This window comes from Bos indicus x Bos taurus, chromosome 23 (genome assembly GCF_003369695.1).
Source record: "Bos indicus x Bos taurus breed Angus x Brahman F1 hybrid chromosome 23, Bos_hybrid_MaternalHap_v2.0, whole genome shotgun sequence".
NCBI classification, from domain to species: Eukaryota; Metazoa; Chordata; class Mammalia; order Artiodactyla; family Bovidae; genus Bos; species Bos indicus x Bos taurus.
In genome coordinates this window covers 41,460,017-41,486,273 of record NC_040098.1, presented here as the reverse complement: position 1 = coordinate 41,486,273, position 26,257 = coordinate 41,460,017, and the positions used below count along the sequence as shown (strand labels likewise).

The window sequence follows — 26,257 nt, the reverse complement described above, 5'->3', positions numbered from 1 at the left end:
CTTCCCTGAGTTTCCACCTAATTCAAAGTGGAAAACAGATCTTAAGAAGGAAAAGAAACTGGCTTAAAAAAAAAAAAAAACCTCATCTTGGGAAAATGACAATCACCTTTAAACTGTGATTTCACCACACTCAGCAAAACAAATGGGGGTTAAAAAAAAAAAGAAAGTAACATCCTGGATTTAGAATATCTGGACAGAGACAAGAAGGGAGAGAATTCACAGTCTCAGTCATGGGTGATAAGCCCTGGGAATGGCATGAATGTTGTGATTTTCTTGTTTAAAACAAATTCCTGCTTAAAGACGCCACTTAAAAAAAAAAAAAAATCCAGACATAGAAACCACAGAGAGAGAGAGAGAGAGAGAGAGAGAGAAGGAAGATGACCCTAAAAATAAACCACAGATGAATTTTTTATAATAATTTTGAAACTAAAGACAGAGCCGCCCAGGACAGAGGGAGACCCAGCTCGGCTACTGTCCAGCTATGCAAGCCATTTTGGTCACTCAGGTCTTAACCTAAACAACGGGGGAAATGGAATGAAGCATCTTTAAATTCCCTAACAGTTCTAAAATTCTCTTTATGAAGAGTATGAACAATATTGCAACTAGGCTTGAACAAAACCGTATGAATAAGGAAAAAAGAGATGGGAGACTGACTCTTAACGGTGGTTACACTGCGCCCTGGGGTTAAGGGTGACACCACCCTAACTGTCAATTTGCTTCATTTAGGAAACTGGGCCTAAAATAATAATTACCACGACAGGGGGGGAGTGATGTCCATCACTGTAATGCTCCCGATGTCACTTTGCACACGAAGAATGTGCAAGTTTTATGCTCTATACATTTACCACAATAAGAAAATAGAAATCTGCATCGAAGAGGGGGGAAAATTGTGACGAAGCCCACACTGAATGAATGTTTTGAAGGTGGGCGCCGAGTTGAAAATGAAAACACGGACTTGAGTTTCCATTTCCTATCTCCTTTAATTTGGTCTCCGGGGCCTGCTAAGCCCAGTTTCCACTTCTATCCGCATCTGAGAGAAATGGCTTATTTGCTGTTTCACAGAGTGGCTCCTTAGCGGTCTCTGCCTCTCTCTCCCCTTCCCCACAAAGACGGGCTGTCATTCTACAGAACTAGACAAATGCTGCAAATCACTACTAAAAGCTCCTGCGAGGCACTCCGTCGAAGAATCTGTACAGATCAAAATCTCAAGTGCTTACTTGCCTAGGGACTGCCATAATTTGAGGTGTTGCTTCTTTTTAAAGAACAAAAAACAGATGCTCTGAGCTGATGAAAGTAAATGTCCTTTCAACACATCCCTTCTCTAGCACTTGAAACTCTTACCAACAAGAAGGGCTTCCCACACTCAGTTCGGTAGTTTCTGCACTCTTTTTATTCTTTGAAGTGGCAGTGCAACGTGATTCTCTACCTGGGGTCAAACGACGCCTTCCAGGGAGCCTTTGGAGGGCACCCTGAAGCAGGGTGCACTCAGGGAGCTGCCTGCATCTAACTGCGACACCAAGGACGCGTCTCTCTGCATCAGAGCTAGAATGACCCAATGCTTCTTGACAGGCTTTACACAGAGTCTCAAAGTTACATACACAGGCTTAGGCATTTCCAAACTTCTGCACAAATATATACCTAAGAGCATTTCTGCCTGGATCTGTAAGCACTCCAATGTGAATCAAATAAGTGGGAGGGACGGTGGTGAAGGCAGTGGCAGAGAGACCAGTGAACTTGGAGATCTAATCTCAGCCCTGCTCATACTCTGAAAGTCCCCAAACCTCCCCAGGCCTCATCTCTTATCTGTAAAATACATAAATAGGGCCAGATCATCCTAAAACCCCTACAAGCACTCATGAATACAACCACTGCCCACAGCAACCTACATAACAAGGCAAAATCAAGTAGTGAGCTCACTCCCAGGCTGGAAAGGTGAAGGGATGAAGGGTGAGTAATGAAATTAATGGTACTGGACCCCGGATGTACCTAAAACAACTAAACCTCCTGCTTTGCCCAGCTGCACACTAAGTTATGGGAGATATGTAAAGAAGTCTGCTTCTCAGGGAAGCAACCATAATAGAGACTGAAACTGAATCCTGGACCTGAACAAAATCAAGTATGTTTAACACCTAGTCCACTTCTTTGATTCAGTAAGCTTCCTAGGTGGCTCGGTGGTAAATAATCCACCTGCCAACGCAAGAGACACAAGCAACACAGGTTCGATCTCTGGCGGGGGGAAGATGCCCTGGAGGAGGAAATGGCAACCCACTCCAGTATTTTTGCCTGGAGAACCCTACAGACAGAGGAGTCTGGTGGGCTATGGTCAATGGGGTTGCAAAAGAGTCAGACACAACTTCGCAACTGAGCACGCACACAAGTTGCAGAGGTCCCTCCAGAGGTCTGGACCTATTCACGTGCTGGACACGTTTGCCTGGAGGTTCTGCTGGGCTCTGCTGGGTCCCCCACCATAGTGAATGGGGTCATCATCCACCGAGTAATTCAAACCACAAACTCCTCCCTCTCACTCACCTCCAACGTCGGATGAGTCACCAAGTCCTCTGGGTGCTGTCTCATCTCCACCTCGCCAATCTACCCACTCCTTCCACCATCACTCCAAGCTCTCTGAGAACAAGGGACCTATCTCCGTGGGGCCAGGTGGGATGACCAGCACACAGGCCGGGGATGAGCATGGAGCAGGTGCTTCATGGCTGTTGAGTAAGCATTCCTCTGTCACCTGAATTTCTAGAACTGTTTCTCCTCTGGGCTCCCAGCTCACCACTGGTCCCTTATCACAGCAAATGCCCAGTACAATAATGGGATTTCTAAAACACACACCTGATTTTTCACATCCCTGTTTCAAGTTTTTCAGTGGGTCTGCATTCCATCCCAGATAAAACCCAAACTTCTGGGTTTGGCCTACCAGACCCCTCCTGCCCTAGACTTTGAACCTCTCCAAGGCGGTCGGGCCAGCCTGACTTCAACAGCTTCTTTAGCCCATCTGTATACCATTCTGCACTGTTTTGTTCCTTTTTGCATACGCTGCCTAAATTACTTTGCATATGCTTGTCTAAACTACCTCTCATTCTGAGAAGCTTAGTTTGAAGGACACGTGTCCTGAAAGCCTTCTCACACTCCCCTTTTCCTTCCTTCGATCCGATTTATTTTTCTTAATAAACTTACAGAGAACTATTGTGTTTTATTTACCTAGTTACTTTTAAATATTTATTTTTATTATTCATTTGGCTACACCAGGTCTTAAGTTGCAGCATGCAGCATGTGGGATCCAGTTCCCTTACCATGTATCAAACCCAAGCCCCCTGCATTGGGAGCATGGAGTCTTAGCCACTGGACCACCAGGAAAGTCCCTTCAATTTAATTTAGATGCCCCTTCTCTGTGGTTTTGTAACACACAGGTACCACAATGCTTAACAGAGAGTAACAGTTGAATCTGTTGCCTGCTCTCAGCACAAGGGGTCAAAGCCCACACCTTATCTGATGCTTTAAGCTCAGGACCTACAGCAAAATTTGACATATAATGAGGATTCAAGAAAAATACTTGAATTAATGAAGAATGGAGGGGAGGGAAGGGGAAGGAAAGGAAAAAAAAGGGCTCAAAAGAAAGAGAAGCCCCTGAAGGGATTTGGTGCTTTTCAAAAGGTTAAGCAAACCAGTCAGTGTCGGAACTGGGTTAAGAATCCAGTCCTCTATTTTCTCTGATGCATCTTCCGTCCTCCAAATCCATGCTTTTTTTTCAAGGATCTCTACTCTTGAATTTCTTTGGTGGTCCAGTGGTTAATATTCTGTGCTTCTGATGCAGGGGGCGCAGGTTCAACCCCTGGTCTCGGAACTAAGATCTCACATGCCACATGGTGCGGACAAAAAAATAATAATAATAGAAAAAAAGTTTTTTTAAGTAATACAATTTAATAACAGGGATCTCTATTCTTTTGGACCCTGTCACCTTCTCCTGGAAGATCCCCTATAGGGTCTTTACAAACTACTCTCAAATCCTTCTCTCCTATCAGCTCTCTCTCTCTATAGAATTATATACTCAATGATCTGCCATCTAGATGTCCTACTGATGACCCAAATTTAAAACAACAAGAAATAAATAAAAATAAATACATTTCCCCCTGCCTTCTGCAAGGAAAAAAAAAAAAGCAACAACTCAAACTAAAAAGCAAAACACTTGTTCCTTCTAAGTCACCTGAGCTTCCCTATGCCCATTCATATAGTCATCTGAGACAGAAATGTGGAAGTGGGCACTTTTTTAATTACTTAATTTTTTTTCTAAATTATTATTTCCATTTCAGGATATATGTTGTGTCTTTTACATTTTGCCTCATTTAACCCTGATAAGAAACCATGTAACTGGAATTCAAGAAGGGGATAGGGCTAAAAAAAACAACCCCAGAAATTTAATATATTGGCCATTCATGCTTAGCACCATCACCCCCTCTTTCTCTCACATATGAGAAGACCTACTGATTGTTACACAATACACCCACTCTGACAGCCACTGTATTCACTAGAAACCTCTGAAACTCTCATGACTATTACACTGGGACCCCTAGGTAGTGTCTCTGTCTCCAGAATCACCCCCATCAATTCAACAGTCCACTCTGCAGAAGAATAAACTTTCTTAAAGTACCAGTCACTTCTGGTTCCCAACAAGATGGGGAAGTTGCATAGACTAGAGGTTGAATCATCTTAGAGTTATGCCCGTTAACTAATGTAAGTATTCCGGGAACTCTTGGAGGAAAGAAGGTAGTAAAGTCTCAGGAGGGGGAAAATCTCAGACTGAGGCAGGAAAGGTCTAATGGTTATGAAGTGTGGAGTGATTTGGGGAACAGAGAAGTTATTGATAAGCCTTAGAGAAAACTAAGTTTATAGAAACATAAGGTTAAACATGATAAGAATAAAATAAAATATATTCCTTCAAAACTAGCAAAAGAAAATTCAGTCTATCCAAAGAAAGGAAGGAAAGCAGTTAAAAAAAAAAAAAAAAGAAGCAAAAGGAAATAGCAAGTAGAAAACATTAGTAGCAAGGCTAAAATGTCTTAATAAAAATAATTTAAATAAGTGAAATTGGGTGTAAAGTCAGTAACTAACAGAGACAACATTACATTTAAACTACATACAATAAGTAGTAGAGGAAAATGAACCACTTTAAAGTGAAAGTATAAACCAACATTGAAAATAAGGAATTATAAAAAAGAAAATATGAACAAAAATAAAGACAAAATCTAGGACAGTACTTTTAATATCAGACAAATGGAATGTAAGTCATAAAGCATTAAAAATGACCATGAGGGATATTATATACCTGCAAAAGGAATGCTCAGTAAAGAGGATTTTATGATCATGAACATACATGCATCTAATAAAATGATCTCAAAATTTTAAGGCAAAATTATGGCAAAAATCAGGTAAATCAAAAACGTATCTAGCAATCAAGAAAAAAAGGAAAAAATTCTGTATAGCAATTATCCTTCAATTAAAAAATAAATAAATTTAAAAAGAAAAAGAAAAAAGGAAAGCTAAAAATATTTCTGGGAATTAAAATACTTAACTATTAACCTGGGGAGGAAATAAAATAGAAATAACCAAATACTGACTTAAGCAACAATTAAAGTATTATGTATCAAAATCTGTGCAGTGCAGTTGAAACATGAGAATTCACCCTAAGTCCTTGGCTGAAGCCTGAACAGGCTACAGCTATTAAGCCCATACCCATAGAGCAGGTTGTACACACGGAGAATTACCAGAGTTCTAGAACAAATGTCGTAAAAACTAAAGAGCATTCACTAGAAAGAAATAATTCTAGAAATGTATGTACCTGTACACCTAGGAAAAGAAAAGAATAAAAATTTCAAATCAAATGATCTACAAAAAGGAGAGAAAATTATGCCAAAAATAAGGAGTAAGAAAGAAATAGTAAACCTAAGAGCAGAAATCAGTGAAACAGAAAGTCGGCAACAGTTCATTCTTCAATTCCCAGCAAGTCTAATTACAAAAACGAGAAAACAAAATAATAATAATGGAAAAGCCGATATTGCTACAAATCCTACAAATATTAAATGTTACAAACAACTTTATGCCAATAATTTTGGCAACTTACAGGAAGTGAACAATTTTTTGAAAAATGGATACAAAATTTACCTCAACATAACCAAAAATGTACAAAAACTCTGCTAAAAAAAATAGGTTACTATCAGTTAAGAAAATTGAATTCCTTATCAAAATCCTCAGCACACAGTGATATAACTGCTTTGAAACCTGATTACAGTCACAGTTACGCAACGCTACACGTGTTAAAACTCAGAACTGTAACCAAAAAAGGATATTTTGCTGTATAATATTTTTAATTAAATTAAATACTTTTAGAACCTTTGCACAAAGGAAACTCCAGGCCCAAGTGTTTTCAACTATCAAATTTCACCAATTATTTTTAAAAGAAATAAAATCTTACAGAAGTGCTTTCAGAAAATAGTGAAAACAGGAACACTCTAGCACACACTTTATAGAGCAGCATAACGCCAATACTAAAAGCTAGCAAATACTACACAGGGGGAAAAAATTAAAGACAATTCTTAATGGGCATATTTGTAAAAACAATAAAATATCAGCAAAAAATTCAGTAATAGGTAAAAAGAACTGTGCATAATGATAACTTGTTCTTATCCTAGGAACTCAAGGTTGATTCAAAGTCTAATATCAATCAATGTAATTTACCAGATAGAGGAGAAAAACAATATGATATCTTATTAGAAGCAGAAAGAGAACTGTACAAAATTCAAAATCCACTGCTGATAAAAACAAACATCCCTAATAAAGCTAGAAACAGAAGGTGCTTCCTCAATCTGATAAAGGACAACTATGAAAAAGTTATAGTTAACATCATACTTGATAGTAAAAGAGCAAATTCTTTCCCTGTAAGGTGAGAGACAAGGTGTGGTTATATATCCTCACTCATAAACGAAGTTAGCAGTCCACAAACATAAGGTCAATAAGGTAAAAATCAACTGTATTTCCTTATATAACATCAAGTAATTTGAAAATGAAATTCTAAAAAATTAAATGTATGACAGTATCGGAAAAAAAAGCAAAATGCAGTTACATAAGACAGGCAGTTCCTTTGCACCAAAAATAGGGAGCCATCATTGAAACAAATTAATAAACAAAAAGAAATATACTATTTTTGAATTGGAAGTCTCAATATTGTTAATATACTTATTTTCCTTAAATTGATCCCTTATAATTCAATGCAAGCCAAACAAACTTCTCAAAGGCTTTTTAAAAAATTAAAGTCAATTATAAAATGTGTATGGAGCTCTAAAAGAGCTGGACCACCAAAAACCATCTTGAAAAAGAAGAATAAAATTAGAGAATACATAACACCTGAGTTACCATGAAGCTGTTTTAGCCCAGTATTGACCTAAGTTTAGCATGCACATCAATCTAATAAAACAGAGTCTTGAAACAACAAATATTCTCAACTGATATTTGACAAAGACATTAAGGTAATTTGATGAGGAAAGAAAACTTCCTCAATCATTTGATACATTTCAATAAATGTTTGAAAAAAAATGGAACCCTGACCCCTACCTCACACCATACATTAAAACTAATTTGAGATGCGTTAGAACTTTAAATATTAAGACTAACCCAAAAAGCTTCTGAGAGAAAATTTAGGGGAACATTTCAGTAACCAGAAGGTAAGCAAAAGCTCCACGAAGACATGAGAAAAAACATTTATCTTAAAAAAATGGTAAATTGAGACTTCATTAGAATTAAAAACTGCTTACCCAAAAACACAGTTTAAAAAAGAAAGATAAGCCAAAACACTGGGGGGAAATGTTGTAATACATACACTTGACCAAAAAAAAAACAACTTATATTCAGAATATATAAAGAACTAAATATATCAAAAAAAAGCAACCAACCCAATTTTAAAAACTGTCAAGGAATTTTAAACAGACACTACAAAAAAGAAGATACACAAATGGCCGAAAAGCACATAAAAAGATGCTCAATATCATGAGTCATCAGGAAATGCAATTAAAACCATGTGATACTACTTCATTTAACCACTAGAATAGCTAAAATTAAAAAGAATGGGGCGGGGGGTGGACCAGATGCTGGTGAGGATGTGGAATGACTGGAACTTTCATATACTTGGGGAGGGAACATAAAATGCTGCAACCACTTTAGAAAACAGTCAGGTTCTTATAAACTTACACACCTAACCAGTGTCCCAGTAATTCCACTCCAGAGAGAAATGAAAATATATGTCCACAAAAAGACTTGCCAAAGAGTATTTACAGCTGCTGTCTTCATAATAGTCAAAACACAGAAACAACCCAAAGGACCATAAACAAGTGAAAGAATAAACTGTAGTATTCACACACACACTGGACTACTAGTCAAAAAAAATTTTTTTTAACTGATACATGCAACAGTGTGGGTGAATCTCTAAAATGATATGTTAAACAAAAGGAGGCAGATACCAAAAAAGTACCTACTGAACGATCTCGCTTGTATAAAGTTCAAGAATAGACCAAACTCATCTACAGTGAAAGAAATCAGAGCAGTGGTTGATTATGGGCAGGGGGCGAGGGCGGGGAGATTAACAGGAGAAATAAAGACTCTCTTTGGGGTGATGGACATGCCCTGGATCTTGAATAAGGTGCTGGCTACACAGACATATCCAGTTATCAAAACTCACTGAACTATACATTTAAGCTGTGTGCATTTCACTGTATATAAACTCTTCCTGAATACAAATGAATTTATTAAGTTAAGATAAAGATATACTTTCCATCTGGAGCACCTGCCTGGGGATAACCCATGCTCTTCGTAAGGAAAAAGTGAACAGAGATGCGCTTCAGTGAAAAAAAAAAAAAAGCCGTGCAAGGGAGGCCAAGTAAGAAAAAGCTAAAGGCAGAGGAAGAACAGTGGTCTGGTCGAGTGAGAAGAGAAATCGAGAAGACTGAGTCAGAAGGGGAAGGTACAAGCCAAACAGGAAGACGCGAATGAGCTGAACGTAAGGAGCAGAAAATTACAGACATACAATTGTGTTTTAAAATAATACAGCTACTGAGTTACACTCTGAAAAGAGCTGAAGGCAGTTTTATTTGGAAACTGTCCTCTTCTTCCCTCTACACCTCAGTTAATCAAGTGGGAAACAGGGGAATTCGGGGAAGGCATGAACCTAGATACATCCCTCTCTTTTCTTTTTTGAAAACCAACCACCATCAATATAATCCTGAGTTAACACATTCCTGTCTATGGCATTTGATCAATGATAAACATCACAAGGTCACATGTGGCCGTTAATATATTTACGTATAGACATGCTAGGATAATGAGATTCACAATCTATTCATTCCTTTAATAAGTGAATGAAACCATGACCACAAGTCCCTCTGAGGGAGTATCCTAGTTAACTGAAGCTGGCCTTGGAACCAGAGATAACATTTCTCCTCCTTCCAGTTGAATTAATAAGACGAGCAGGAGATGACTAACACGAGCAGTTGATGAAGCAATTAATGCCAACTCTCTCTCTTACTCATCCCCTCCAGCAAAAGAATTAACCCTGGCTGAAAAAGTAGACACCATGTGAGCAGAATGAACTTTACCACACCACGGAGCTACAAGCAATAAGTAGGAGGGTTCCAGTCCAAACTCTCTGAATCTAGGGCGACCTCTACGAGATCAAATTTCAATAAGATTGCGTTCATCAGCGCTGCTTCCTCTATTTCAATTGACCAATGCTGGCTTTACAGGAATAGCTTTGAGACATTCCTACAAAATTAGCTGACTCACTGAATTTTAAAAAAAAGGAGAACAGAGCAAAAAAGACATCACTGGCCTCTGGTGCACATGCATGTGGGAAAAAGCATCTCTGTGTTGGAGTGGATGCCGAAGAGTAACGATCTGTCAATGTTATTTAGGCTACTTGTGGGAGAACTGCTTAATCCCAAAGTCCCTTCTTGTTTCTACTGGCTGAGGTATCTAGAGAGAACCAAATATTCAGGAGTAGCCAAGAGTCTCAGAAAACGTCTGGTTCAGGCGATTTTGGTGTGTGTGGATGGGGGAAGAAGGGGACATTGAATATTATTAAATAAATTATATATATATATATATATAAAATATGGGTGTTGAATATTATTTATCATATTATATACTAATATATCACAGTAATATTAATAAATTCAATTGGATGTGTTTGTATATATTAATAAACTCGATTTATTATTACATGTATTAATATTAATAAATTCAACTGGATGCTTTTTCATAATGCGTTCAGTTCTCCCACCACCTGAATACCCACCCTCATCCTTAGAGTATGGTTCCTAGAACCCCAGCATCGATATCATGAGGGAATTTTGTTACAAATGCATATTCTCAGGTCCCAATAGAGGAAATCAGAAATCCCAGAGCCCAGGATTCTGCAGTTTCACACGCCTTTCCAGTTAATTCTGATGCTGTCTCAGTTTGAGACCTACTGCCCTAGGTGATGCTCCTCTGGCCCACTGTTTCTGAACCTCGGTCTCCACTGTCTCAAGACAAAAAGTGAAGACTCGGTAGCCTTCGTTTTGCGGTGCCAGGTCGGCAGAGCTTGAGTCACTTGCCCACGACCACAGTGTTGAAGCAGGGCCAAGCCAGCACTGAAAACAACTCTCATGTGTATGGCGTTTTATAATCTGTTCAAAATGGATTTCCAAAATAACCCTGTGAGGTAGTCAGAACTGTTACAGATATCCTTCATTCCCAGATGAAAAGGCTGGGCTCAGGGAAGTTAATGACTTAAGTCTATAAAACTAAGTAACAGAGTTGAGACTAGATCACCACCACCCACCCCCATTTCCTGATTCCTGGATTGGGGTTGTCGCTGCTCCTGGCAACTGCCCAGCACCCCTTCACCGTGTACCCACACATGTGTGCCAACACCCAGGTGTGAGAATTTGCACATTGAGAATGGATGGTAAAGTAATAGGAATCATTTGTCTTCGCCTGGATTCTAACATTAAAAATAATCCAATAAGATGTAATAGTCACATTCTGACCGGCCCATTAGCATGTACTACTGCTACTCTCGTTTCTCACTTCCGCCCACCTCTATGAGCTGGTCCCCAATTCCGCAGATTTAGGAGAACACCATCTGACTGAAATGAGACACTTGGGAGAGCACCCACTACCACTAGCGTTTATAAACAGCTTCTCAAAAAGATGGGGAAGGCAAATTCCCTTCAGCCTTTCCAATCCAGTCCTTTTTAAAGTTTCCCTTTTTAGCACTTTAAAAATACACGTTGACAAGTACACACTGCTACACATAAACCAGAAACCAACAAGGACCTACTATATAGCACAGAGAAGTCTGTTTAATATTCCGCAATAACCTAAACAGGAAAAGAATTTTAAAAGAATAGAAAAATGTATATGTATTAATGTAACTGAATCGCTTTGCTGTACACCTGAAGCTGATGCAACGTTGTTAATCAACTATTCTCAAATACAAAATAAAAATATTTTTCCAAAATGCATATTTTCACTTTGGAAAACACAAAAATGACCCAAAAATACAAACCTCTCAGACAACACTTAACATTTATCCTGTTTGATTTTTTTCTAAGTACAGACAAAAAATAACTAATAATATGCAAATAGAACAATTTTTTAAAATTTGGACTATGTCACTTATTGTCCTATATACATTTCTTTGAAAGCTATGATGGGGATAGGCTGAACTGCAGTTATACTACATCATCATGAAGCAAGATACTTATATTCTAATTCTAGTTTTAACATGTTCCAAAGAGGGCTTATTAATTCATTAAACTAATAAATAAAATTTATTCCAGGTGAATTCTTACCTAGATCAATTCTAGGAACTAAGAGCTATGGAACCTGCCAGATAATTCACACTATATACTGCCAGGAAATCACAGGAACAAGGTTCACTGAAGTCTAATCTCTATCTCATCCATTGCTATGGACATGAATGGAAGCTGGGTTCTCTCATTTTCCACGTCATCACCTGAGGCGGATGTTCACTCTCCCATTCTCTCCATACCGCTGCCCTCTGCCCATGCCAGCCCCATTGTTACTCACTTGGGTAACAAAAGGTCTTACAACTCTCTGCTTGGAATTCGTCCTCCACCCTGGGTCAGATCTAATACACATTTGCACAGACTACCAGAAATAATGAAAACAGCTGAAATTACTGGGCACATCTCATGCAACTGGCACTATGCTAATGCTTTTCATACATCTTTATGACAAAGAGGCAAATGTTATCATGTTACTATTAGAGATAAGGACTTTAAGGCTTGGAGAGGTCAAATAACTTGGTCCAAGTCACACAGCTAAATAGATTTGGAGCAGCATGACCCCAGAACCAATCCCATTTGTTAACTCAGAAAACTGCATGCTATCTGTCATCAACAGCAGTGGTTTCCAATATTATTTTTTAATCCAAAATTTTACCGACTGTGAACAATAGATATTTTGCTCTAAATATCTGTTAATCAAAAAAATATACAGTGACCAAAAAGATACTATTAATTTAGTAACACTTTAAATGAATTTGGGGTTGATGAATTATATCAACCAGCTACATATATTTGGGAGAAAGCACTGATTTCTGTTAGTGATATTAATTATTAAACCCACACACGAAGCTTACACTGCATATGGATTTATGTGTGCATGCTAAGTCACTTCAGCCGTGTCCCACTCTGTGTGATCCTATGGACTGTAGCCCACCAGACTCCTCTGTTCATGGGATTCTCCAGGCAAGAATACCGGAGTGGGTTGCCATGCCTTTCTCCAGGGGATCTTCCCAATTCAGGGATCAAAAGCACATCTCTTACACCTCCTGCACTGGTGGGCAGGGTATTTACCTGCTAGGACCACTTGGGAAGCCCATATGGATGGGTAGGTCCTCCTTCATAAAAACTGTGGTCTCCCGTTGTCCTAAAATCTACAGATTAGAGACCCCCAGAAAGTAAAGTAAAGTCTTTATCATGAAATACCATGAACTCCACTATTTAGGCCCAATCTACATTTCCAACTGTGTTTCTTGTCCCCTCTTCGCCACATACCCGCCGCCCTACCTCTGGGTGTGGTAGACAAATATTCCTACACTATTGGATTTCATGCCTAGAGGCCCCCAAGCCACATCCATCGCAAGCCTCTTATGAGAGAGTTCTTTAGCTCAAACATCTTCAACTCTGTGGAGCCACCTCTGATAACACCTCTATCCCCCATGATCAAATGAACACAGTTTTCCGTTTATTTGATTGTGGCCCTGTGATGACATTTAAACACACTGCAAATAAAAAGATGTGCAAATATCTGACTCTTCCTCTCATCCAAATTTCCAGAGGGTAAGGACAGCACTTATTCATCAGGGTCCTTGTCCCTTCTCTCCACTCTCAGCCTCTGGTAGGTGCTGTCAAATGAATATCAGTACCAGCCTGGTTGGTAATTTTATCCGGGGGAAGTCAGTTTGGCAAATAGCTCTTGCCACTAAAGGAGCTCTATTCTGTGTGTTGTAATGGCTGATCATCTGTAAACTGTAAAACTCCCAACGTCCCACCTCCAAAAGCCAAAGGCAAGTACTGACACTAGGAACTGGAAAGTCTGAGTCCAGTTTCTGGCTCTCTCACGAAGCAGCTCTGTGACCTTTACGCAAGTCTCATTCTTCTCTAATCCTCCATTTGTTCACTGAATTTCGGTGGGAGGAGGGGGACTAAGCTTCCAGTTCTTACTTGTTGCAATTCTATGACTTGCAAATTCTACAGACCAAGGTTGGCAAACATTTTCTGAAACGCACCCAAGAGTAAATATTTCATACTTTGTGTTGGTTGACGATCCCTTTCTCAACTACTCATCTCAGTTCTGTAGTTATACAGGGAAAGCCTCCATAGACATTAGATAAATGAATGGACACTGCTTGTTCCAATAAAACTTTATTTCTAAAAAAGTGGCAGCAGGCCAGATAGGGGCTGTAGGCCATAATCTGCCTACCCTTGCTCTGGGCAAATGCCTCCATGTTGCTGTGCAATTCCCAGTGCTTGATCTGAAGTTATAATTCACGGGGTGTTTATTACAAAGTCTCCAAGGGTCTTATAAAGAGTATAATGAGGAGTATAGTAAGATATACACCACCACTCCCCACCAGGAACTTGAAAATGGGAAAAAGAGATTGCCAAGTCAGAGGTTTACAGTAAGAACTAGACTTAATGGATAAGAATATACACACACAAAGTCAATGAAGACAGCAAAGTCCCACCCCCACCCCCACCACAGCCCCCTGCTCCAGCCAGTACCTGTGAATTACACTCAAAAATTTAAGAAAAGATTGTCTTCCAAAGGGGCCATGGGTTGGCTCTTCCAGGGATGAGTACAGTCACTAAAGCAAATGTGAGCAGTGCCAAGGCTGTTGTGGGGAAGAAAGTGGCTTCACTATCTAGGCAACCCTGGTGAGATGACTGTGGGTCCCACTAGAAAAACATCCTTCTCCTGAGACAAAGAGAGCAACAGCTCTTCCCTGCTCTGATTCCAGGCTCACCAAACAATTACCTAACTCCCTATGAAACATTTCTTAAGGAGACGGAAGTGCTGTAACCCTTACTGCTACCTGCATCGAGAAAGCAAGCAATTTCTCAAAGTGAATCAACAGAATAGCTTCCACTTGTGATTTACATTCCAGAGTAGCTTGACACAGAGCATACGCTGATCTCGGCGCCCAAGGATACTCGAGTGACGCATCTCACTGTGAATTACCACGCCGGCATCAAAGTGCATGCTCCGCCCAGACGTTACTTAGCTCTCTGAGTCAGTGTGGCAAGTCCTGGACACAGACCTGAAGCCATCTCTGGGCTGCAGGGCGGAGGGTGGCGAGCGGGTGGAGACCCAGCCAGCCCTCTCCAACAGGCCGGCTGACACACCACTTCCAGCTCTGCTCACTTTCAACTGATTTGAAGCCAGAGCATTGGCGAGTGCAGAACAGGGTTTCTGTTTGCCTCCCTATGCGTGTGTACAATGAAAGTCAGCAAAAACCAGACTTAAGTCGAAAAGAGCAACAGCCAAGTATTCATAGTTCTAATGAGTGACTGGCTTGGCTGCCACCATAAGGTGCAAGGAAGTTTATATAAGGGGTATTGGGGGTTTTTCTGCCCTAATATATTGTCTTCATTGGAGTATAGTTATATTGCAATGCTGTGTTAGTTTCTATTGGAGAAGGAAATGGCAACCCACTCCAGTGTTCTTGCCTTGAGAATCCCAGGGACCGGGGAGCCTGGTGGGTTGCCGTCTATGGGGTCGCACAGAGTCGAACACGACCGAAGCAACTTAGCAGCAGCAGCAGCAGTGTTAGTTTCTGCTGCACGGCAGAGTGAATCATAAACCTCAATTGTGGTGAAGGGTCAGTGATGTCCAGAAAATGCTAGATCTCTGGCCCTACTCAGCTGAAAAACAAAAGCTCAGTCCTGAAGTCGGAAGAGTTTTAGCCACACAAATACGACACTGAATTTTGCCTAGTAATAAGCCTGGAGCAAAATGAAAGAAAGGGCTCCAAAAGGTCAGGGTCTGCTTCCCTAAATCATGCCAGGATATCTGAGGCCAAGCGGCCCCAGACCTAGGAGGAAAGGCAGAGCAGAGCAGCTCACTGCAGAGGAGCAGGAGCAGGGAGCACCTCCTTTCCTGTTCGCTGTGACACGATCCAAGTTCCACCTTCTGTTCCAGAACTTCTAACCCACAGGTCACGCTTCTACTCACAGAAGAGCCGACGGAGTGAGCACGTCCCCTAGGAGAACTCTTAACTTTCTAATTTGCAGTGTGTTCTGTTGGCAATGCTGTGTTTGGTGGCACAATCCAACTGGGAATTAAATATTATACGCTCACTAGTAAATTATCAAAATGTAAACTAACAGCTATAGCCGACACCATCTGAAACTGCCAAGAACTTTCACACTGTGACTCTAGTGGGAAGGAACATCCCCCCACCCCCCACCCCACTCTGTTTAGTCTTTAGCTAGGTTTGCCCTTGATGACAACGTGCTCATGTATGTGTGTGGATAATGTCGACAGGAAGATGACCGTGCACTTTGGTTCCTGGCTTTTCACTTGGAATTTCCAAGCAGGATTATCCTGGGTGTGGATAATATTCAGCAAGATAAAACTGTAATTTTTGTAAGCATTTCTACTCATCATAATTTTGAAAATCACTTTCCCTGACCACTACACTTCTTGGAGAGAGAGAGAGAGTGTGTGTGTGTGTGTGTGTGTGTGTGCGCGCGCGCGCGCGCGAGCACACGCATGTGTTCCGTCAGTCATGTCCAACTCGTGTATTAATTTCTTACCACATTTAACATAGTGCCTTGCACACAATGAGTATTCAATAAATATTTGGCGACGGGCTGACCTCACAATATCAATTCCAATTAACAGAAATCCAGCCTTTCAAGTGAATTAATGACAGGAACAAAATGCTACATCACAGAAAATGTGACTGTTCTATAGTCCTCTATCTTCCTACATGGAAAACTATGAAGTTCTTCTATATTAAAAACTCCTTAGGAAAGAGCAAAACATGTCTATTTTCCTATGCCCCCGCAAAGTAGAGGATGAAAGAGCAAGTTTACTTCCCTTGTACAGACTGAGAAATCACCTTTGAAATTCACGCTAAACAGCTAAATGGAGCAGCAGACTGTCAAAAACTGTCAAGTGAAATAATTATTGATTGGAGCATTAAAATTAAAAATGAATGTAGGTTAATAGATGAAGATGCCTGGAAGAAAAAGCATATCATTTAAAACTAGAAAAAATCAGACAGTGAATCTGCCAATCAGGCTTGTCGAGCTTAGAATGAAACAATTCAAAAAAAAAATAAAGATAGCAATGAAATAAAAATTAACCACACAATGGCCTTTGTGACAGCCAAGGATAACTGAGCCAGGTTCTCTTGATGGCTTGCTTCCCTCCCTCAGTGTTATCTGCTCAGTTGTGTCCGACTCTTTGCGACCCCATGGACTGTAGCCCGCCAGGCTCCTCTGCCCATGAAATTCTCCAGGCAAGAATACTGGAGTGGGTAGCCATTCCCTTCTCCAGGGGATCTTCCCAACCCAGGGATTGAACCCAGGTCTCCCGAATTACAGGCAGATTCTTTACCATCTGAGAGACCAGGGAAGACATTGACATAAATGCCAGGGTTGAGAGATTGAAACTGGTGATTATCAGTTTGGTGATCTTCATGCGAATGGACTGAATCGTGGTCTCCAGTCCATGACAACCCTCTTCCTGGAGAGGAGTGTCCTTTGGTACTACCCCGTCTCTAGGCTGACAAAGCTCTCCTTTATAGATCTGCTGAGCTGCAGATCCACACGTCTAAGTTAATTAATGCCCAGCATCTCCCCCTCGCAACAGTTCATGTGCCCCAAACAGAACTCTGGATGGTACCACCCCTGCCTTGGCTTCCTCCTAAACCCAACTCCCCCATTCTCTATGAAGGGCACTGCCATCTTGGATTGTCTCTTTTCTTTCCTTGCTACTTCTAATCCATCAAACAAGTCCCTGCTGCCCCACTGTGATGCAGAACCGAATCCACCCATTGCTCTCTATCTCCCCGCTCTCCTAGCTCATCTGGACCACTGCAGGAGCTTCTCCTGGTTGATTCTTCACTCACCTACAACTGCTCTCCCATAGGATCCAAGCCATCTTTATGAAACACCGCAGACATCATCACTCCCCCTGCTTAAATGCCCTCCATAGTTCCCATGATGAGTTGAACAGCAGGCCCCAAAATGGTATGTTCACATCCAGAACCTGTGACTATGAGCTTCTATGGAAAAAGAGTTTCTGCAAGTGTACTTAAGTAAAAAAGATCTCAAGATGAGATCACCCCGGATTACCTGGGTGGGCCCCAAATCCAGTAACCAGTGTCCTTAAAAGAGACAGAAGAGGACAAGACACAGACCCAAAGGAGAAGGCCATGTGAACACAGGGGCAGGGACTGGAGTGACTCTGCCACAAGCCAAAGAATGCCTGGAGCTACCGGAAGCTTCAAGAGGCAAGGAAAGATTCTCCCCTGGTAACTTCAGAGCGAGGGAGGCAAGGTGACAGCTTGGCTTCAGACTTCTGTCCTCTAGAATTGTGAGGGAACAAATTTCTGTTGTTTCAAGCCACCAAATTTGTGGTCCTTTGTTAGGACAGCCCTGGGAAACAAATTCAGTCTCCTATCACAGGTAGAATAAAATGCAAGTCCTCTTGCCTCTCACTCCAGAGTGAAAGCCTCTTCCTGACCGCAGGGCCTTTGCATGACCATTCCCTCCATCTGCAAAGCTCTTCTGATGATGTCACCCCTACAGCATTCCTACACATCACTGAGGTCTCTGCATAAGTGTCACATGCTATGAAAGGTTTTCCCTGACTTCCCCAAATAAAGTCACCCTCTGTCTGCCACCATCACTCTTTCTCCCCTAATGCACCCTGCTCTGATTTTTGTCTGAAATACACAGCACACTTATGGATTTATAAGCAGTCTTCCTCCCCTATGAAAAGGTAAGCACTCCAAGAGCAGGGGCTCACACTGCATTTGTTCATTTATATACCCAGTGTACACACTCTGCCTGGCACCTGAATATCCAGTTGCATAAGAAGGAATAGTTTTCTTTTCTTCTGCTAAATTATAAAAACCTGACTTGATAGCACCATCAAGAGAGACTCTGTTACAGGTCCAACAGGCGACTATGATTTTTGAAGTCTCTGAGAGTTACAATCCCTCATCCATTATATCAAAACACAGTTAGTTGATCAAAGTGTGGCTTTTCCACTTCTATTACTGGAGTTAAGATGAAGCACAGTGTAAAGGAGAGATCTAGATCCTTCAGCTACCAGGCCATGTGACCCTAGGTAAATAACTGTCCTCTTTGAACCTGGAGAATGGAATGCTGAAACTTGTTGTGTCTGAATCCACAGGACGCCCCTGAGAACCAATTGAGGTCATTTAATCAACAAAGTATTTCTCTGGATATTGTGCAGGCCAGATGTTGTGCCAGCATGGTGACACAGCCAGAACCTAGACAAGGTATGTCTGCCCTTATCAAACGCAGATCCAAGCATACAGCTTTGCAAGTGGCAAAATGTGCATATGTAAAAGCAGGGGGGTGCGATGTGTGCTTGACACTCCAATGTAACCAGCTCCCCATTTCCAAACTGTTCAAGGCTTTCTGCTCTGCATACTTCTTAACACAAATGTGAACAAGAAGATGGATCTCCAACGACATGGATTACCCTCTTCACTCAATCACCCGCACAGTTCGCATGGGAACCTCATTTGTCTCCTGCTGAGCAATTTCTAATACAGGAAAAAAAAAAATCAGAGCTACCATGAACAAGGGTATAACATTTAGTCATCTAAAAATGGGGATGGGACAAACCGTGAGACGTTATTTATTTATTTATTTTACTTATTTCAAAATAAACATGCTGTTTTAGATACGTACCAGGGGTGTGAGCAATACCAACTCAAGGTAGTTCATATGTGGCCATGTCACAATAGATTTTTGTTTTTTATTGACGCACAGTTGATGTACAATGTTACGTTAGTCTCAGATGTACAGCAAAGTGATTCAGCTATACACGCATGCGTGTGTGTTCAGTCGGTTTAGTCCTGTCCGACTCTTTACAACTCCATGGACTGTAGCCCACCAGGCTCCTCTGTCCATAGGATTCTCCAGGCAAAAATACTGGGTTGCCATACCCTTCTCCAGGGCAACTTCCTGACCCATGGGCTGAACCCAAGTCTCTTACATCTCCTGCATTGCCGGTGGATTCTTTACCCACTGAGCCACCTCAGTGGGTGGCTCCCAGTTATACATATATATGTATATTCCTTTTTTTCAGATTATTTTCCATTATAGGTTATTACCAGATTCTGAATATAGTTCCCTGTGTTATACAGTAGGTCCTTGTTGTTCAGCTATAGGAGTGTGTATCTTAATCCCAAACTCCTAATTTATCCCTCCCCACCCCCACCCCCTTGGTAACCATAATTTGTTTTCAAATGCTATCAATTATATGTGGAATCAAAAAAAAAAGATACAAATGAACTTACTTAAAAAAACAGAAATCAACTCACAGACACAAAAGAAACTTAGGGCTGCCATGGCCATTTTTAATCATGTGAAAAAAGGTAGCCCACAGCTTGCTTTATGTAACTCAGACATAGCATCTTATCCTCGAAGCTGTCCAGACCTTTCAATTCTACATTAGTGGTTCTTATAAAACTCTGGAGGGCCAGAGAATTCTTTGAGAATTTGGTGAAAGCTATAACCTTGTACCAGAAAAACACATATTCATATAATGTCATGTAAAGACAGTTACTGGGGAGTCATGGGGCATTCTGAGAAAGTCCAATGACCAGAAATGCAAACTCTCCAACCACTCTACTTTACTGTCAGCCCACGGGCACCTCACCCAGCCTCCTCACCTGATCACTCACCTGTGTTTCTCTCCCCTGCTCTCCCCTTGGTGTATGCAAGTGCTGAAACCACAGTATATATAATATAAAATCCAAAACAATAGGAAAAAATTAGATTATACAGAGAAAATATGTCAAATTATAAAGTCCTGAATATTGACTGGAAGGACTGATGCTGAAGCTGAAAATCCAATACTTTGGCCACGTGATGCAAAGAGCTGATTCATTTGAAAAGACCCTGATGCTGGGGAAGATTGAAGGCAGGAGGAGAAGGGGACAACAGAGGATGAGATGGTTGGATGGCATCACCGACTCAATGGACGTGAGTTTAAGTGAACTCCGGGAGTTGGTAATGGACAGGGAGGCCTGGTGTGCTGCAATCCATGGGGTCTCAAAGAGCCGGACACGACTGAGCGACTGAACTGAACTGAACTGAGTCATCATAGTAAGCAAATCTGATCCTATACAAGCTTTGCTAATTAAGCTCTGCTATTAGTATTTTCTATAATGAAAATTAAGGTTTTGTCATTCAAGTTCTTTAAATGAGTAAGTTAATGCATCTAACTGGCTAAAGTTGAACATATAGTGTTGCTTCACCCACTCTGTTAGTGACAATACAAGTAGTAAATGTGGGTAACAATACTAGTGGTAACTGTAAGTAACAATACTGGTATAAGTGTGAATAACAATACTATAAGCATGAGTAATAACACTAGTGGTAAGTGTGAGTAACAATACTAGTTTCCCACTCTGTTCAAAAGTTCTGTTATGGTAGGAATTAAAAGGGGAAAAAAAAAAACTAAGATTTTTCTTCCAAAAAAGGTACAAAGCATTTTTATCCAAGAACTTTGAATGTGCACTGTCATGCATAAAGTTGTCTTTAAGGAAGGTTGGTATGCTACATTTTAAATACTTAAGGTTATGTTCATATAAACATTTATGCAGGCTTCTTAGAAATAAAGAAGAATTCTGCTAAGGATTAAAAGCCAGTTCCATGATTTATAAATTATTTCAACTAAAAATTCTTAACTATGAATTCTTTAAGGTTATTTTCCAATAGAAGAGGTCATTGCTTCAAGAGACAGAGTAACATACTATATTATCTTTCTTTCATACTTTAAGGTCTTAGGCAGGTCATCTCTGGGGACATTTTCACTTAAAAAAAAATGCCTTTTTGTGATCCTTTAAAAGGTAGTTTATCCTTATGCACTTAAAATGAGTTCAATTACCCATGGTCAGATTGCACAAAACCTATTACTATAAATCAACTACCAAAAAACAAGCTACAATTATTACTTAATCCTAAAAAAGGGTTAAGAGACAAAACTCAAAAGCAATCTTTTATAGATAAGATAAAATTCTGTTATGTATCATCCCTTTAGTTAAACCTTTTATTTATAAATCTAGCAAATTTCCCTGTGTAGGCTAAATTTCCTTAAGCTTTTCTGGACAAATTCCCTGCATTCAACATCATAAATTCCAATGTTTAGTCAGAAAAGAGGCTCTGGAGCATTAAGATAATTACACAACTTGAACTTCTAAGTATATATTTTTTAAAAAATTAATAATATACTGTACTTCCTTGCTTAGAAGGAAATTTAAATTACAAAGAATCTGACTTTCAAAATTCTTGAATCCAAAAGCCATTAAAGAAAAAAAAACAGCCCATGAGCCAAGGAGCTTCACGAAATATTTATCAGAGTATAACATTTCTATAATATGAAAGCTTCTGGCTTTCAAACTCATGTCCATTTTTACTCCATGGTGTTTTTTAGCATAAAACAAATGCGTGTTGATTCTGGTACAAATCATAAAAGAGACTGTGAGGAATGTTCAAAGTAACCTCAACCGTGATGACTTCATGTTCAAAAGATTTTTCTCATGTTAATAACATTTAAATCTTTGCTTCTCTCTGACTCACATGCTTCAGACTGGAAAGTTAACCAAATGGGCTGTCCCAGCCAGGTGTGGGAAGAACTTCATTGTCCTAAGCACAAAATGGATGGCATTCCCTTTTGCAACTGGACAGACTAAATATGGGTACATTTCATGAGGCAAAAAAAAAAAAAAAAAATAACCCTTAGCCCCAATTCCTCAATAGGAATCTGGAGAAAATTCATGAAATCTCAGCAGCTTATTTAAGGTGTCTTTTTGATTAATGGGAAATCTAAAAAGTCCCCTGGCGTTCAGATTCTGTGGGCACCAAAGTTCTCCTCCAGGCATGTATGGTCATGAAGGAGCTGTAATATCTTCCATGATAATGGCCTCTAACCAAGTCAAGTGTTCATCCTGAGACAGGCTGGGACCTGGGACCTGGGACCCTTTGCTGCAGCGCTTGCACCTGGACAAACATCTCCTTGCAACAAAATACAAAGAAATAATATGGATCTAAAAATAGCTGGGTGCATGTGCAGTTAGGGTGACGTATGGACAGCAGGATACGAAAAGACCAAAAACCCAACTGCCACGTCTGAGGATCTGGGAGCAAAAAGACAGTACTGGGAATGACAGCCAAGTACAATGCATGCCCCCATGCACAGAGCACCACCGAGGGGGTGGGCAGATCACCTAAGCCATCCTTTGGGCCCGACCCCTGAACCCACCCCTACCCTCAACCCATGTATGGAACCAGCTCACCCTACTCCTGAGTGAGCAAGCAAAGGAAACTGTTATTTGTTTTTGGCTCCTTCCTGCTGCAGCAGGAGCCCCAATAATTCAGCCCTCACCTGAATTTTTCATCTGGCCTCTTACCAGTTTCTATTGACTAGAGAAAGTCAAGAACACCAGTTGGTAATGATCCCTAGATTATACATCTGCTCCATCTACCACCACCAGAGTAAGCAACCCTATGAATAGAGTGGATGGACATACCCCCAGGAGCTATTTATAATCTCGTTGTGACTGAAAATTCCAATGGGACACTCAATGGGCAGACCAAGGTGGCATACACACAAGCAGGGCTGGGCTCACTCCATCTCAGGGCTGGGCTCACTCCATCTCAGGGCTGGGCTCACTCCATCTCAGGACTGTGCCATTCACGTCTTTCCCACCAAGGTCAAGGCCCTGGGCTATTCCCAGTTTCACCAGAGAAAGACAGGAAGTGAAGAAGCCCCAGGCCACCGTGGGGCTCCCAAACAAATACAACCCACTTTAACAAGTCAAACCTGCTGATCCTTTATGGTCCATTTGAGGGAAGGAAGGTGATAAGATGGAAAATAATTTACCTAGTAAGTTCTTAAAGAATGAAAGTGGCTCTACGGTTTTCAGCCCACAGTCCCTTGGACAATTAAAATGAAAGTACATTCATGCCTCTTTGCTTTACACGGTGTATCTTGCCTGTATCTGTTGGGCGTTAGATTCCTTCTCTAGAGCCTTCTTAAGCGGGAGAGTGGAGTTTTCTGTTTACTCAGGTTTCCAGAACTGCTATTTATTTCTCTGCTACCGAGTGTTTTCATTCCAGCGGAGTGTGATTGTTAATTTGTTATTGCGAGTTTCTCAAGGAGTCAAAACAGCCAGAGAAAAGCATGAGCTACACACAGCAATAAAGGCTGGAAAATGTCTCAACAACATGGAAATGATTCGCTGCCTAAAGATCTCGGGCTTAAGAAACACCCTACCCTTCGATTCACTGTAAATTTGTTCAGATGAAACACAAAACAGCCCGGTCCGGTTTTCAACTCAGAAACCAAATTCAAAAAAACATCTTGCTTGAAATATCCTGTGAAAAGGACTTGCAAACTATTTTTCCCTCCTCCCTCTAGTCAGTGAGGTCAATTATCACTTGCACCCAGGATTCCGACTTTAGTACCTACTCCCACCGTCTCTCCTCCAACAAAACTTTGCCCAGTTAAGAGAGACAGCTATCGCCATACAAATGGACTACACACATGCCAGCATTTTTCTGCACTGTTTCTTAAAAGAGAGGTAAAAGCAGCCAAGTGAAGCCTAAGCATTTCTACGAGGAAAGACTCCATACATGCAGACCTTTTTGATCAATTCAGATCCTGGTACGCAAGGAGCACAGGGGTAGAAATGATTGGTAAATAGTAATATTTGCTAAATAAAAGCAGCTGATGTTTCTCTACCCTTGTGACCCCGTGTCCTGTAAGCTCTCCTTCCCCACAACACCCAGAGACACTTTCCTTTTGGTTATAGCATGGAAGCCAACCACTGGATTCAGATGAAAATACTAGGAAGGAGCTTCTTCTTCTTACACTCAGTGAACTATAAAAGGTTTGAAGTGTGTGTGTGTGTTGTGGTGGTGGTGGGGGGGGTGTTCCCAGTAATATGAAAGAGATTTTAATATAAATCTTAGTGTCAGTGTTAAGCTGAATCAGAAAACATCTAAGGTCACAGATCTCATCTGTGAGGATGATGCCAATTATCATTTTTCAATGCAAATTACAAAGACCTCTTGAACACGATTATGTACGACACAGAATAATTTCTTAACAGGGTCCTATTTCAGGTGGCTCTCTGAAGAGTTCAAGCCATATGGAGCCTAATTAGACAGTCAACTTACACCCTCCTTGGTCTGAACTTGTATGACAAACAATATTCCAAAAGCTATTTTTTTTCTAGAGAGTAATGTGTTTGAAAAAGTCATGGTTTATTACCATAAAGTCTCCTCAATCATGAAGTCATTTCTCTCATATACAAAGATGGTTACAGCCATAAACAAATGGCCAAATTCTATTCCATCTCTATCTCTCCCTCCCTCTCTCTTTTCCTAGTAAATTAAGATCAGTAAGTTCAAAACTTTTCGTAGTTGTTTAAAATTTACAAATATTAGTAAAAGCATAAAGTAAATAGATGCCTTAAATATGACCAAGGAGCAATCAATTTTGGATCCAGATGTAGATATTAGGAAAGAGGAATAAATGAAATGCATAAATAATTCCAAATTATTGAGACTGGATGCTGAAAATTTCAGCCACTATAAATGTATCAATTCTCCTAATATATCAAAAACAACAAAACATGCTCAGCAAATTGGGTTCAGATAAGATACCTAAATGGAGAAGGAAATGGCAACCCACTTCAGTATTCTTTGCCTGGAGAATCCCATGGACAGAGGAGCCTGGTGGGCTACAGTCCATAGGGTCGCAGAGTCGGACACAATGTAATTGACTTCGCATGCATACGAGATGCCTAATATGAATGAAAAAATAAGCCCAAATTATAATTTTTTAAAAAGAGATATAGTTTCAAAGAAGCAAACTCACAGAGGAGACAAACTAGTGGTTATCAGTGGGCAGAAGGAAGGGGGGAGGGGCAATACTGGAGTAAAGAATTAAGAGGTTCAAACTACTATGTATGAAATAAGCTACATGGATCTACTGTACAACACCAGAAATACAGCCAATACTTTAAGATAATTATAAATAAGCACAACCCTTATAAATTATGAAATCACCATATTATACAGTGATTTATATAATTATAAATTATATAGCAGTAATTTATATAATACCGTACATCAACTACACTCCAATTAAAAAGAAGACATAGTTTTAAATTTCTTAAGTACTTATAGAAAAACCTCAAAATGAGCAATAAATTACTAAGTGAATAGGCTAAGAGCTTGTATATATAAACTAAAATAGATAATATATATATAATACATAAAATAGATGCATGAAAATAGGGACTTCTAAAGTGCTTTCTTGTATACTCTTTTCTTTTCTAATGTGCTCACTATTTTGTCTGTGATATAATTTGTACTACTTTTTCACAGAAAATCTTTTATCATTGGCAAATTAC

General features: G+C 40.3%; 1 protein-coding gene across 8 annotated transcripts in view; it reads right to left on the bottom strand.

The window, feature by feature from the left end:
- The window catches only part of ATXN1 (ataxin 1), a 414,527-nt gene that overhangs the window by 350,389 nt on the left and 37,881 nt on the right, over positions 1 to 26,257 (bottom strand). The gene's annotated exons all lie outside the window — the stretch shown is intronic.